At 36.7% G+C, this 13,926-nt stretch overlaps 1 protein-coding gene across 4 annotated transcripts in view; it reads left to right on the plus strand.

The window, feature by feature from the left end:
- The window catches only part of LRRC28 (leucine rich repeat containing 28), a 54,509-nt gene that overhangs the window by 16,716 nt on the left and 23,867 nt on the right, over positions 1 to 13,926 (plus strand). The window contains exon 1 of one of the 4 annotated variants that reach the window (XM_063345989.1): positions 12,944 to 12,988. The exons of the other annotated variants lie outside the window; for them this stretch is intronic. The gene's annotated coding sequence lies outside the window, so the exon portion shown is untranslated. Of the gene's footprint in view, positions 1 to 12,943; positions 12,989 to 13,926 lie in introns of those variants that run through there. 4 annotated transcript variants of the gene reach the window in all.

Below are 13,926 nucleotides of genomic sequence, written 5' to 3' on the forward strand. Positions count from 1 at the left end.
AATTAATAACCCTCTAAGTTAATAGGAAATTAATAGTGGTAAGTTCAGTGAGGTTTTGTAACTGAAACAGCTTGTGCTTCCAGAAGGCTGGAAGAGCTCATGAAGATGAATTTTGAAAAATGTAACTTATAGATAAATAGTAGATCATTTATTTTCTCTTGCATTGGTAACTTCAGTGGTAATGACAAGAAGGGTTCAATCATTACTAAAATTATAAACCAAACTATAATTGGTGATTACTGCTTTGTCTATTTATAAAGTAAACCTTGGAATGTTAATTGATTATTGCTAAGTCTGTTTTGCTTAGGAATTTGCTTTGCTAATTGGGGGCAAGAGAAACTTCGAGACATGAAAACTGAATATTCATTTCTCTCACTTTTTTTAAAGTCTCTATAAAATACAGTTTCTGTATTTACTATTCATGCCAGTATTTACTTGTAAAGACTTCTTGAATACCCAACTTAGTAATTCTGAATAGAGCTCGATATAGGGTATTTCAGTAAATCTTAATTAAAGGCATATAAACACGACTTCTTCCCTACCTCCTTTTCACAGTAGATTTCCACTGATCATGGCTACAGCATGCCAATAATTCTATTCTTATTCTAGACCCTGGCATTAAAATATGTAGTTCTAACTCATTTTTTAAACTTGTTTTCTGTGTTTTGATTTAGAGACTTCAAAATGGGGAAGGATACATTTGGTGCTCCCCTTTTCCCCTCCTATATTTTCCTTCTGTTTTTATTACCGTCTCTGATTAGGGTAGATTGCTTTGATACTTAGTAAAGTTCAAATTTCTTAAATAATGATTGTAACTTTAAAAGCAAAGGCACAGACTGATGCAGACCATATTCTTTTTTCAGAGTTGGCATAACCTTAGTCCACTCTGCTTTCCTAATTTAGTAACATGTATAAAAATATGTACGACGGGACAGGTTTGGTACGCCAGGCACCCATCCAGGAGTGTGGTGTTTTTAAGTAAATGGACTTGTGGGGATTTGAGGAAAACATAGATTAGGTTACATGAGCTTTGCACTCTATAAGTATGTGACTGTTTAAAGGAGCATGGACTCCTAAATAAAAATATCTTTTCATTATTGTCATAATACATTGTTTTCCTTGAAGTAGGTTGATGCCTCATTATTAAAAATAAGTTTTTCTTTGCACAGATCTATAAAATATACGCTCTGTTTAATAATTCATTTCTAGATTCAGTTTACTGTATAAAACCAAGAGTCAGCATACCAAGGTTTACATTAGCTCTTAGGTTCAACAAAAACAAATATTATTATTTTTTTACCTAAATAGATGCAAAACTTACACCTGTTACTGTATTGGGGTTTTTAGATTAGTAAGACTTCAGTAATTAGGCTGTATTAATGTAGAAGCACAATAAAAATACCTAATAGTATCTTTAAGACATTCTTTGGATTTCCAAGAGGAAAAGATTTTTACATGTTTTGATCTTGAATAAACTCCAACACAGCCCTTTCCTGACAGCGTATAAGGACTGAAATTTTTTTATGAGAAAAATTTCCCCTAGGAAATTATATCATAGTCATCTCTGAAGACTTAGGAACAAAATGGCAACATGGATGGTCACTGATTGTCGTTGGAGTTTGTGACCTAAATAGAGGTGACCAGAGCACAGGGTAGTATATTGTACAAGTGCTGTTCCTTACAGATGAGCTTTTGTGCACGTCCAAACACAGTGGTACCTATTTAATTAAAGGATGTTGGTTGTGTGAGATTTTATAACAGAGTCTGCCTTGCTCAAGCATTTGGTTTGGGTTAAATTCTCAGGAGGACTGCTGGTACTTCAGAGTGCTTTAAATTTATGGGGAGAGAAGTGAAGACAGAGAATAAAAAAATTCCATTAAATTCCTGGAAATTTTCATTAACTGCAGTTTTTCCTGTATACCCTCACCTGTATAGTGTGTCAGAATGAGTCATCTGTGTACACAGAGCTGCTCACTATTCTCTATTTGCTTGTCCCTTCTTACAGTTCTTTTTTTCCACTTCCCCCCCCTTGTTGAGCGGCTTTTAAAAGCTTCTTTGTTAGTATCATACAACATATTTTAGTATACAACACGTTCATAATTTCACTGGATGCTGCTGGCAAAAATTAGTAGTATAAACATATAGTCAGAAAAATTCTAGAGCTATATTTTAAGCCTAAAATGTTGTTCTAATGTATGCTTTTGTTCCAGATAGGCTTCTATTGGGCATACTGGAACTGAAATATTTCCAGTAACTGTAGCAGAAATGACGTTAAGAAACAAAAAAACCCAACAAAACTATCTCTTTCAACAATGGCTTGCGGTATTCCTCATTATGGTGTTGCACAGCAGGTTCTCAAAAATGCATGTGCTAAGTATGTATGTGTTGTAATTCATTAATCTGAAAACTAATAGGAAACAGCTGGAAGAAGCCATCAATGTCTTTCATTGTAACATTTAAATTACATATTCAAATATTGCTTTTGTGTACTAGGCTTACTGGACTAGAAAATTCCATCTTAGAATTTGCTATTCTAATGTAGCACAATCACTGGAAAAAGTATTTGGAAATTAAGCTTTTCTAATGAGCATATTTTTAGTTAAAAAAAGAAATTGTGATATGGCTCAATGCATCATACTTCCAAGTACCTACAATTTTATAAAACCTAGATCTTAAAATGACTTCTGTGGTCATTACGTATGTGGAAAGGTGATCAGGGACAAACTGAAACTGGCATTGAGGTTTCATGTCAATAAATTGAAAGCTAAAATCCTATTGAAGCAAAAGCCTAATGACCAAATGTTTGAGTTTTCTAATATTACTTTTAAAACATACAAAAGTTGTTCAGAATTGTAACATAACTTCACCAATTTAATATTATTTTTTTTCTTTCTTACGTATTTTAGCAAAAGGATAATGATACTGGATCAGTCCCACTTTTTGTTAGGTCCCTACTTTGGTTTTGGTGATGCTTTAATTTGAAAAATCTCTGCCTGGTTGGTGCTTGACTGTATTTAAAATATGAACAGTGTGCTCATGTGATTACTGAGTTCATTAATAAGTCCAAGAGTGTCTGATAGTAGGGCACTGTACATTAGTGTTTCAGACCATGTTAATTTCATTGGAATTCCTCACATGATCTGGGCAGAGAGTGACCTGTAATGGTTCCCTTTTTATCTGATAGTTCCTACTGGCCACAGAATCTTAGTGAAAGTTATGGTGGCATCACATGTCTGGAAAGAGACATCTCTCAGAATGACGCCATGTGAGTTCTAATCACTAAAATGCTTTCTTATTACATTGTAGAACGAAGGTGATTTTAGAGGGTAAGACTCTGTCAGTGCAAGGCTACCTGTGACCTGCTGTTGCCCAATTTCTTCTTGTCAATTTTGATTTCCTCTGAAGCATCAAGATCCCAGATACCTATATTTTTAGACCTTTGATACTAGTTTCTGAGAAGGAACCAATGTTGCCATTTGTTCTGTACTTTTCCATGTGAGATCCTTGTGAAAGTTACCATTCATCAGACTTGCAGAATCTGGCCCCACCAGCCCCGTACTTCCTCCCCGTCCTGTTCCTTTCCTTCTCTGAAAAGGAGTTAGTAAGAAACCTGGTGAGGTGTAGGTGAAATCAGGACGGAGGAGAGAAAAGCCAACCTAATTATTACCAGTGGTGCTCTCAAGCCTGTTGTGCTTCTGGCTTTGCAGTACTCCGCTTGTGAAAATGAAAATCTTTGCAGGAACACGTATGTTTTCTAAGCTCTGGGCCATGGGCTTTCCCCCTCGTAGCTGTCCCCCTCAAGGGCTTTTAGGTAGGAGATAAAGGCGTTGTGCCAAGATAAAGGAGTTTGAGCGCTGCGTCTAATGTTGAGGTACTTGGACGATTTGTGCATTCCTCAGAGTATGGGAGCAGATTTAACTGGATTCTCTATTGTTAAGAGATTTGGTACTGCCTCTTGAATCCTGGCTCGTGCTTCTGTTCAGCAGTCATTGATTTCTCAAGTCACTGTAAGCCTTATTTCTCCAGGGGTTTTCCTCTTCTCTGTGGAGGGTGGACAGGAACTTTGAAGATGTTGAGAGAGCTTTAAGTAATCATGACAAGCATTCATCTGAAGCTTAAAACTTTATGGAGATATTGGAGATCTTAAATATAACTGTAGAAGCATGGTAGTTACGTTGCATGTTCTTACGCCTTTTTATTAAATAAGTCTGAAGTACAACTCATTTCAATACATTTCATTAAACATAAAATTGCATAATATTTTCTAGTAAATTCTATTTGAGATTTCTCAGTAAATTGTTAAAATAGAGATTTTTTTAAAAAAATTATTTTTTTGTCTCACATATCCAAGTAACTTCCAAAATTTGCTTTAAAAAGTCAGCCAGTCGCATGGCATATGCAAAATATTAAATGAAAAGGAAATACTGATTTCACTACTAGAGTGAGAAAAGGTCTTTAGACAATAATGAAATCAGCAATAGGGCAGCATGGAAACACTACTACCATGTACAATAATTCATACAGTAATGTACCAAGTAGTCTTTCAAACATCTGACAGAAGAAACGACAACCTGAATTTTCTAGGGTATATGAGAACAGAGCCCTGATGGAATTAATCTACCCCGCTCTACTCTCCACTCCTGCAATCATTAGAGCTGCCACTTGGGAGCTGAGGGCTTCTGAAAGAATGTCTCTTGACCTTTGAATATGCTCCCAATGACATGCTGAGCTGGAGGCCACAAGACAAAAGTGGGAAGTTTATGCAGCAATATATAACTTTAAAGAACATTAAGTTGTCATTGCTGCTTTGATCAGTGATAGAGTATACTTTGATAAAACTCAGATAAAGGGCTTCAGGCTGTAGCATCAAAACAATGCATTCTGTTCCTTTTAGTTTGAAAAATTTATTTCTACAGTCTGTTTTTAAGAAGTGGAATGTGCTTGTGAGAACTGATTAGACCTGGCACACAGACCTAAATAATGAAGGTCAAATAGAATTATTTGGTTTTTATGTTTGATTTTTTGAAAACTTGGGTTTGAGATTTATGTAGAGGATTCTTTGTGACACAGTTATATACCACAGAAAAAAATAACTCTGGAAGTGGCCACAGTTGTGTTTGAATTCAGTAATTATTCCATTTGTGATGTTTGTTCTGTGTGAGCTTATTGACTGCATAGCAGAGGGAAGGAAGGAGGAGTGGAGGGTCTTTGGTTACTTTTGGTCGGTCTTATTCCTGTGGAGTTGAATCTGAGATTTAGAAAAGCAGACTACCATGAATTTAATTTTGTAGGTATGTAATTCTGTGTTGTAGCCTTGCTCCAAGTGTTTGAAAGTGTTAGTTATATAAATGTATCTGAAAAGCCATAAAGACTATAAAACCTAACATTCCTAGTTGCTTTAATTTTATGTATTACTTGAGTGGGCTCTAAAGCTCTACAGATCATTACTCTGTTCATAACCCTAGCAAATCCCCTCCCGCCCTCCAGATTCTTGTTGGCATCTCTGATAAAGGCAGGATGCTTCACTGCTTGTCTGGTTGATTTGCTGTACAACTGTCTTCAGTACTGTTGAATATGAATGTAATCACTGTTGTATTTATTACAATAGAATGCTTGGATCTATGTTAAGATATTGGGGGGAGTGTTGTTTGCTTTTGTACTTTAGAAAGGAATCTTTAGTATTTTTCAACTTTATTCTTACATAAGAAAAAATGACATGAAAATAAAATTCACGTAAGTTACTGAAACTTCTTCCAGGGTGTCATTCCCCTCCTTTTGGAGCTTCTTCCCTCAACATGCTGAATCCTCTACTGAGAGCACAGCAAAGCCTCCTCTTTGGAATTTGATACGAGGGTTTTTCCATGATATGGCTGGCAACAGTCATGTTCTGAGCAACATAGCTTGGGGCTGTCATGAGGCGGATTCTCCTTCTTGCGCAATGCATGTATTGGCTTGTCTTTACTTTATGCGAGGAAGAATATGGGACTTCTAGTAAGTCTCTTCCCTTTGACTGTCTGTTCTTATAAAAATCATCACTTATTATTGAGAGTTAACATATTCTGAGAAACTAAACTGAAGTGGTCATATTGTGCCTAATGTCAGTCTGGCTTCCTAAGTGAAGGAAGGAATTTTAGAAAAAGTTGGTTTGTAACTCATCTGTCAGCACTGAACTCTTCAGCTGATGTTTCTTATAGCAAAGATCTGACTTTACTGACTGCCGGTTCAAGGCACACGTGATATATATGAAACTTCTGAAACTTCAGAACAGATGCTCTGTAAAATACTTGTAAAAGTCTTTCTTTTTAGAACCGTTACCCAAAAGCAAAACTGAACTTAAAGGGGGTTTTAAGGTTCTAAGGGCCTCTCTCATAAACATTTGCCAATAGCTGTTCATATGGGTGAAGACAGATGTGTATTGACAAGGCTGAGACTGAACCTCTGAGATGGAGAGTTGGATGTATGCTGAGAAAGATGTGTTTCATATACAAATGGTGTTTGTGTTTCTGTAGTATGAAAACGTCTTTAATACAGACAATCTGTTCAATAGTGTTTAGTCAGGGTTTCAAAGAACCTCAGCTTTGAACAGATATTAAACTGTGGGTCTTTTTTCTCTGAAAATTTTCATCAGTTTGTAAATGTGTGAAAAAGGAAATAGTAGTAGTAACTGCTTTGCAAATTCCAGGTTTACATTAGAAGCGCCTTACTGATTTCAGTATGCTGTACTGCCACTGCCAAAGGGCTCTAACTTTGTTTTGCTGCACTGACTTATTTCAGAGGAGGGTCCGAAGCAAAGACAAAGTAAGCCATACAAGCAAAATCAGCTTTTCAGGAGGATTATGTTCATGCTTACTGCCTTTACCGACATTGTTTTAAAATAAATAAGTAAATGGTGAAAACTGCAGTTCATTGTATCCTTCACCACTATAAGGAGGTTGGTAAAAGTGAAACTGTGTGTATCTGCTATGACAGCACATGGCTGCAAACTTGTTAATGAAATTCAGTAGTTGTTAGTTCATAGACACTATTCAGGTATTCAGTTTTTGGAAGAAAATTACCTGTGAACTAAACTGCTAAAATAATTTGCTACTCTTTTTTTCATGTAAAACCTCTTACTAATTTGAAATTTTTGAGACTCTTTTTTGTTGCATCAAAGTAACAATCGTGACAGGAAGAAATTAGGTCTGGATGCTTAGTTTTTGTAAATTTTAGGGTTGGATGTTAAAAGTTAACTTGTTTTCCTCTTAAACTCTTCAAGTCTTTATTATCTATGGATGTACTTTTGTCTCTTTGGTTCCCTTGTTTGTTTTTTTTCTTTCCATAAGCTCTCTGTAACTTATGTACAGTGATTAGCTATATTAACGGGTAGTTGATTTTACTTGTGCATTAAGCAAATGCAATTTACTAGTAGGTCTTGAGTGCTCAGGGAAGCTTGGAGAACAAAGTCATGCAGTCTTTGAAAGTGAACAAACACAAATTGTTAGTGCTGTGCAACAGAAGAATTTTAGAATGTATTGATTTCCATTTTGACCTTGCTGGCCAAATATAATTTTATTTTATACATACCATTGTGAGAGAGTTAAAATACTACTTGTTATCGACATCCTTGCTTTTACTCAGCTGGTCTGTTAAATAAATTGAGGCAAAATAAAATGCATCATTTGCTGACACTAAATCTAAATGGAAAATGCCTTTAATGAGAACGTGTAAAAGAAGAGGTATTATGTGAGATTAACTTTCCTGTGGTTCATGTCACACATGCAGAGTTTGATACCTGTATTTCAGTTATCTTAATTTTATTGCAGTGGTATTTAAAATAAAGACCCGTGTTTAACTTAGCATTGTCCAAATCTGCATTAAATTGTCATGCTTTATGGAAGGCTTTGATACTGAGCAACTGCAAATATACTCCAGTTGGTAATTTTTAATGTTTGAGAGCTTTATGGACTAAGACTACTTATTTGTGTAGCTAAAGGAATGCAATTGAGAATGACTGAGTGGGGGGTTTAGAGTATAACTGCAAGCCTTACTTGTCTACTTTGTGCTGATTTGAAACACTAAACAGCAGTGTCTTCCACTGGTTAAGATACACCTTGCAGTTGCTCTCAGCATTTTGAAAATTGGGACATTGCTAGTATTGTTTGAAGTCAGATACCATCTTTTTTGGTGATAATCTTAGTTAGAAACTGTTAGTATTTGGTCTATACCATTTTCTTAGTAGTAGCGGTATCATTATACTAGGAACTGCCTGCCCTTCTCAACTGGTGAATTAGCCATTCTGCTGTGTGGCCACACAGACACTGCTTGGGCAAGTGAGGAGGAGCAAAAGAAGCTCCTGTTACTGCTGCTAGAAAAGGGCATCTGAATCCATAGTTTACATTTGAGAAAGATGCACCTCTATTATAGTGGGAATATTTTCTATGAATGTTTAGCCAGTCCCTCCCCTGTAATTACTGCTGTAATTTGTAGTAACTTCCAGTGGCCTGGGAGAGCTATTATTTTCATAAGACTCAGCGAAGACAATCCCATCCATTAGCATTCCTTTGAAAAACAAATACGGCCACTTCACTGCTGTAAGTGTGGTGCCAAACTAAAGATCTTCCTTTTGATTCTTTTCCTTTCCCTCATCCCACTCAAATTTGTAGTTGCATTTTTTTTGCTATGGAGTTTACCTTCAGGGAAGGGGGTTCTTTGGTATCTCCCAAGAGTAAGATAAGTGAGCGTAACTTGGCTTGATGTAGCGTAATACTTTTCCACTCAAAGATGAAAATCGAACTTGGACCAATTGCTTTTCTTATGCATTTAGTTACTTCTTGGAGAGGAAGACAAAAAAAAGAACCCTGCTAACCTCAAGAAAAGGAAGAAAGATGTTTCTGTTTCCAGTTGGTTGGAAACAGTTGATAGCAACAGTCACAACAGATAGGTCTTTGCTTGGATTATTTAGACACTGGTGTGGTAACGGGTTAGGAGATACTAATCTTCGTGTGTCAGAGAAACCGGTCCTTGTGTTGATCTGAAGTTTTTTGTTTGAAGAAGAAAGGAAAAAGCTGTCCTAGAATTTATAGCCAGGGCTAGCCCTGTCTCTGTGGCTTCCTGAACTATCCTGAATCTCTCCTTAGGATACTCATTTTGTTTGCCTTAATTTTAGGCAATTACTGATTTGTTGTACTTAATCAAAGCAGGGTACTCAAGTAGCCATCTCTAGCTGCCTGACGTCTTGAGGTCAAATTATTAGCTCTTTATTTTATGCCAGAGTTTTTCTGGAAGACTTTCCCCCTGCCTTTCCACATAGTGATATTAGTGCACAGGGAACTGTAGATGATGTACAACAGTAAAGATGGTAAGACATAAACAAAAGAGAAACAGGTCTCATGCTTTATTCATGTCACATTTGTTTATGTTCATACCACCCAGGAACACCCAGAAAAAGGAAATCGGCTGCTCCTCAAAGGAAAGACAATAGCAAAAATACATCACTTCCTAAATAAGAGACTTTTCTGTAAGGTGCTAGCAGAATTTTTCATGCTACATACTTGACAAAGTACCATTCTTTCTCTTCACACTTCAATTTGGCTCCTCTATCCAAAATTTGGAATATCATTTAATAAAACCATAGAATAATACAAATGTATTAATTTCACATCTATTACTTATTTATGTAGCAAAAGTACCTTGCTGTGGGGCAGTAAAGTACTAGGTAGAGTACACTAGAACAAAATGAAAGGAGAGGTTGTCTTCTAAAAAAAAAAAAAAAAACCCACAACCCCAAACTGACCAAACAAACAAAAAAACCAAAACCAAACTAAAAAAACAGCAAACCTGATCATTTCATGGCCTTGAGTTACCTTTGTGCATAAACAATTTTTTTCCCCTCCCTATCCTTATTGCCCTTTCACCCACCTTTTCCACTTCTCTCATGTATGTTAATTTCTGGTATTTTTATCATATGATTTGTTCTAACTGTTCTCACTGAGACCATCAAATTATGGAAGAAAATTGAATCCCAAACCTGCATTGAGGGGAAACATGGAGCACAACCTAATAACCACTCTGGATATGTGCTCTTTGTCTGGTGATTCAGTGCTGATGCTGAGGAAAGCAGAGTGATAGACATGTGAAATACAGAAGGCTGATGGTTTTGTTAATTGAAGCTTAATTATGGTAAAAGATGGGGAACCACTGACCTTTAGAAGAGTTTGACTTAATGAGACCCTCTTGCCTGATGTCTCTTTTCAGCCACTTTCAGCTGAACTAAAATTATTGTTTAGCACGATTGGACTTTAGAAAGCCACTTTTCTCACCTTTGCTTGTGAATGATGGTACAAAATAAATAAGGTTTGGTACTAAATTTGTGTGTGACATTTAGCAAGGTTAAGGAAAAAATGGTTCTATTTGTGTATGTTCAGCAGAAGTATGTATTTTTCAGTTGGTTTTGGGTTTTGTCTGCTGCTTAAATGTTTTGGAGAAGAGTCAGTATAGTCCATAGCTGAAGTAGGTGTAACTGAGAATTGGGAACATCTCAGTGTGAATGACTATGTTCATTCACAAAGACAATCCTGCCCCAGAAGATCTTTTTCCCCTGTTCTTTCCAGCCAGGATATCTGTGTGAAACGCAGCCATGAGTATTGCTTTAAAAGTAATAGATTCGAGTTTTATCAGCTTGTATAGAGGCTTTTTTCCATAGAATTTGGTTTGAACTCATATTCAGCACCTTATTTAAAAACAGGTTATTCATAAAATAGTTGCTACAGTATCACAATATCTCTTCCAGTCCCTCTTCTTTTTTTTTGCTTTAAGTATTGAGCAAATATTAGCCTACATGGGAAAAATACAAGGAAAAAAATAATCTTCAGTTCTTTTAGGCTTGAGAAACAGAATATTTTTTTAAGCTCTCTCACTTACAATGCAGTAACAGATCTGCGTACAGCCATGTCAAAATGTAAATGTGATACAGTTTGCCTCCCCCTTTTTGTCCTTTAATGATGGCAATTTTCAGTTACGGTCAAACTTCCTTGTTTGAAGATGGCACAGGTCTATCATAAGTGCCAATTTGTGCTAGAAAATATAATTTTTATAGGCTATGAAATGTGAGCTGCATGGTAGGACAGTAAATGTAATGTAATATATAATAGGCTATTTAATTTGTTTCAACCATCTTAAAATCTATTTAAGTCCTTCTGAGACATCCCAGAGCAGATCTAAAGGAGATCTTTTCCATCAAGTTCTTAGTGATTTAAACTTATATTTCCTGTCCATTACAGTTTGAAACTGATAATAGTATCACAATTCATTCACAGGCATATATAGAGACTTGCATTTTTTTTTCCTAACGGGACAGGTAATAAGCTTTTTAAGTATGAAAGACTTCAGACACCTTTTACTCACCATCACATGTTTTTACAGGTCTAATAGGAAAATGCATCTTGTACTCAGGTTCATGGAAGTCGATTAAAACGTTATTTCAAGGGTGAAGTATGGTAGACACTTCTAGTGGCTACCTTCTATTCCTTTCCTGAAGCAACTTTTTTTTAGACCCCAGGATAGAGGGAGATCACTGGGTGCTTGAAGTCCAGTGCTTCAAAATTGCAGCCAGTCATCGCAGTGCTTGATTCTGTAAGGATTTGTAAGAATATGTCCCTCTGAGTACCAAAGCTGGAAAGCACTACTCCATTGTATGTAGCAAAGATTTTTAGTAGAGTGCTGCAGCCTTGGAACAGTGACAACGTGCTGCTGGCATAGCGGAGTGGGTGGCAGGCAAGAGAGGATCACTTCTGTGTCCCTCTGGTGGCAGGGTGGCATATGTAAATATTTGTGTGATAATAGCAAGATCATCGTTATTGCCTACAATACAAAGGTGTATTAACATACTTTCTTGCTCCTAATACAGTGATGGCTATATCTAGAAGTTAATTATTTTCACTGGTGGCTCATTATCCTTAGGTGGTGAACCTGTACAGCCAGACCTCCTCTTCCTTCATTGTTTCAAGCAGAGGCCTGACTCGCAGCACCTTCTTATCATGCTTATTTTCTGTTATTTTTCATTCTATCTCAATCACTTTAATCTAAATGTTCTTGCTCTTCTTCCTGTATGATAATTAGGTTCTCTATCACATCAGCAGTACTTTAAATGCTTGTGTCAACAGCAAACCAAAACCTAGTATTTTTTTTAACCAAAGTAGAAAATGGAAATTCTAAACAAAGTAGACCCTTGAGGAGCACCACCACTAGTAATGTTGTCTCCATCCCAGTAATTTACCATGAGATGTCGTACTCATGTGTTATCGTTGACCAAGAAATTTCATCAAAGACAGACAGGCCAGTATAACATGATTTACATTTGGAAAGATCTGGGTTGCATTTTCAGTCTGCTTCCTGTTGACGCTCCCGTCATTGGTTACCCTTGGTTGCTCTTCCCCTTAGAACAATTGTTCTAAGATACCGAAGAGTGCCGAGTTGATGTTAAGAGGGCTTTTTTGAGCACAGGTTCTACATTTCTTGTCCAGCCCTAGGCTGCTATCCCAGAAAATGTCTTATTCATTGAGAATCCTCATGCCTGAGCTTGCAATTTTGATATATAACCCATTTTTTCAGTATTCTGGGATGGAAATTTTTTAAGCAGCCTCATTTCATGGATGTGGTAATTTTCAGTGCTTTGTCCTTGTTCCCATGAGGTATTCTGTCTCTGTCCTCATACACAGCATTATCCTTACAGGAAAAAATGATGCAAAAAGCTAATTTAATATTTGGTCTGGCATCCTAATTTCTACCCCATGTTGACACCAGTTCTTCATTTCTTGTTCTTTATTTCTTGTTGAGAAACCTTTTGTTTGTCTGTGAGTTCCTATTTTCCTGGCCTCCTGGCAGTTTTAATTTAACTTCTGCGGCCTGACCTCTAAGTGCCAGCTCTCTTTGCTGATCAGTCCCTTTTTCCATTCCTTGTAGGTTCTCTGCTTTCTCTTAATATCCTGCTTTGAGGTGCATTCTCATGCAGGTAGGTCTGTAGCACTTTCCTGTCCCCTCTTTTTCTTTACTTGGATGGAAAGACTCAGATAGCGTTTGATTTAAAGTAAATCCATGCCGTCCATACACTCAGATCCAATTGTGTATGTGTTTCATATATCTTTGGATGAAATTTTGGGTTATGGCCCAACAGGGAAAGGTGGGATTGCTCTTCAAATGTAAAGAAAACTGTTATTTTTGAGTTATGCAGCTGGTGATGCCTGTACCCTCAGAAGGTTAAGGAAGTTTGAATTGCCTTTGGCAACTATTACATGTTGTATAGGCTGCTTACTTCCAGATGGTTTTTTTTCCTTCATGTAAAACCATGGAATTAATTTTAAAAACTGGCATTTAAACCACCTGAATCATAAATAGATTTTTTTCTTTTTTCCTGGTGCTAGGTATGTTTATACAAATGTAATCAGTTTTGCTAGAAGGTCAATAACTTTGGAAACTTCCTGAAATTCTTTCAAGATTTCACATCCTTTTAAATCTGATGTTTCTTTTCTCTTTGTGTTGAGACATAAACCTGTTTGGTGGTTTTTCTTTTGAAAACCCAAACGCGTAGGATGACAGTTCACTTGTCCCTTTCTCCAAGTGGCCGGGAAAGCTATTACCCTGAACGCAAAGGCTGCTTTTTGGAGCCACGGTAATCAATTCTGAATCTTCTAATTATCAAGGATGAAAAAGATTAATTAATTACTCAATTGCTAGCCATTTTAGAATACAGTCTGAAGTATTTATGTGTACGTCTGTGTCACTGAAACCACCTTTGGAAGGCTGTAGGCAGGACTCTGGGTATAAGCCTGTGTTTAAGTTTCTGTGAAGTATGGTAGTGTGTGGATTTACAGTCTGTCAGACACTTTATGTGTACTCCACCATGAACACGTTTGTACCATATGGCCAAGCCATGGAATTGCCCGGCTGTAT

The sequence above is a fragment of the Chroicocephalus ridibundus genome, chromosome 9 (genome assembly GCF_963924245.1).
Source record: "Chroicocephalus ridibundus chromosome 9, bChrRid1.1, whole genome shotgun sequence".
NCBI classification, from domain to species: Eukaryota; Metazoa; Chordata; class Aves; order Charadriiformes; family Laridae; genus Chroicocephalus; species Chroicocephalus ridibundus.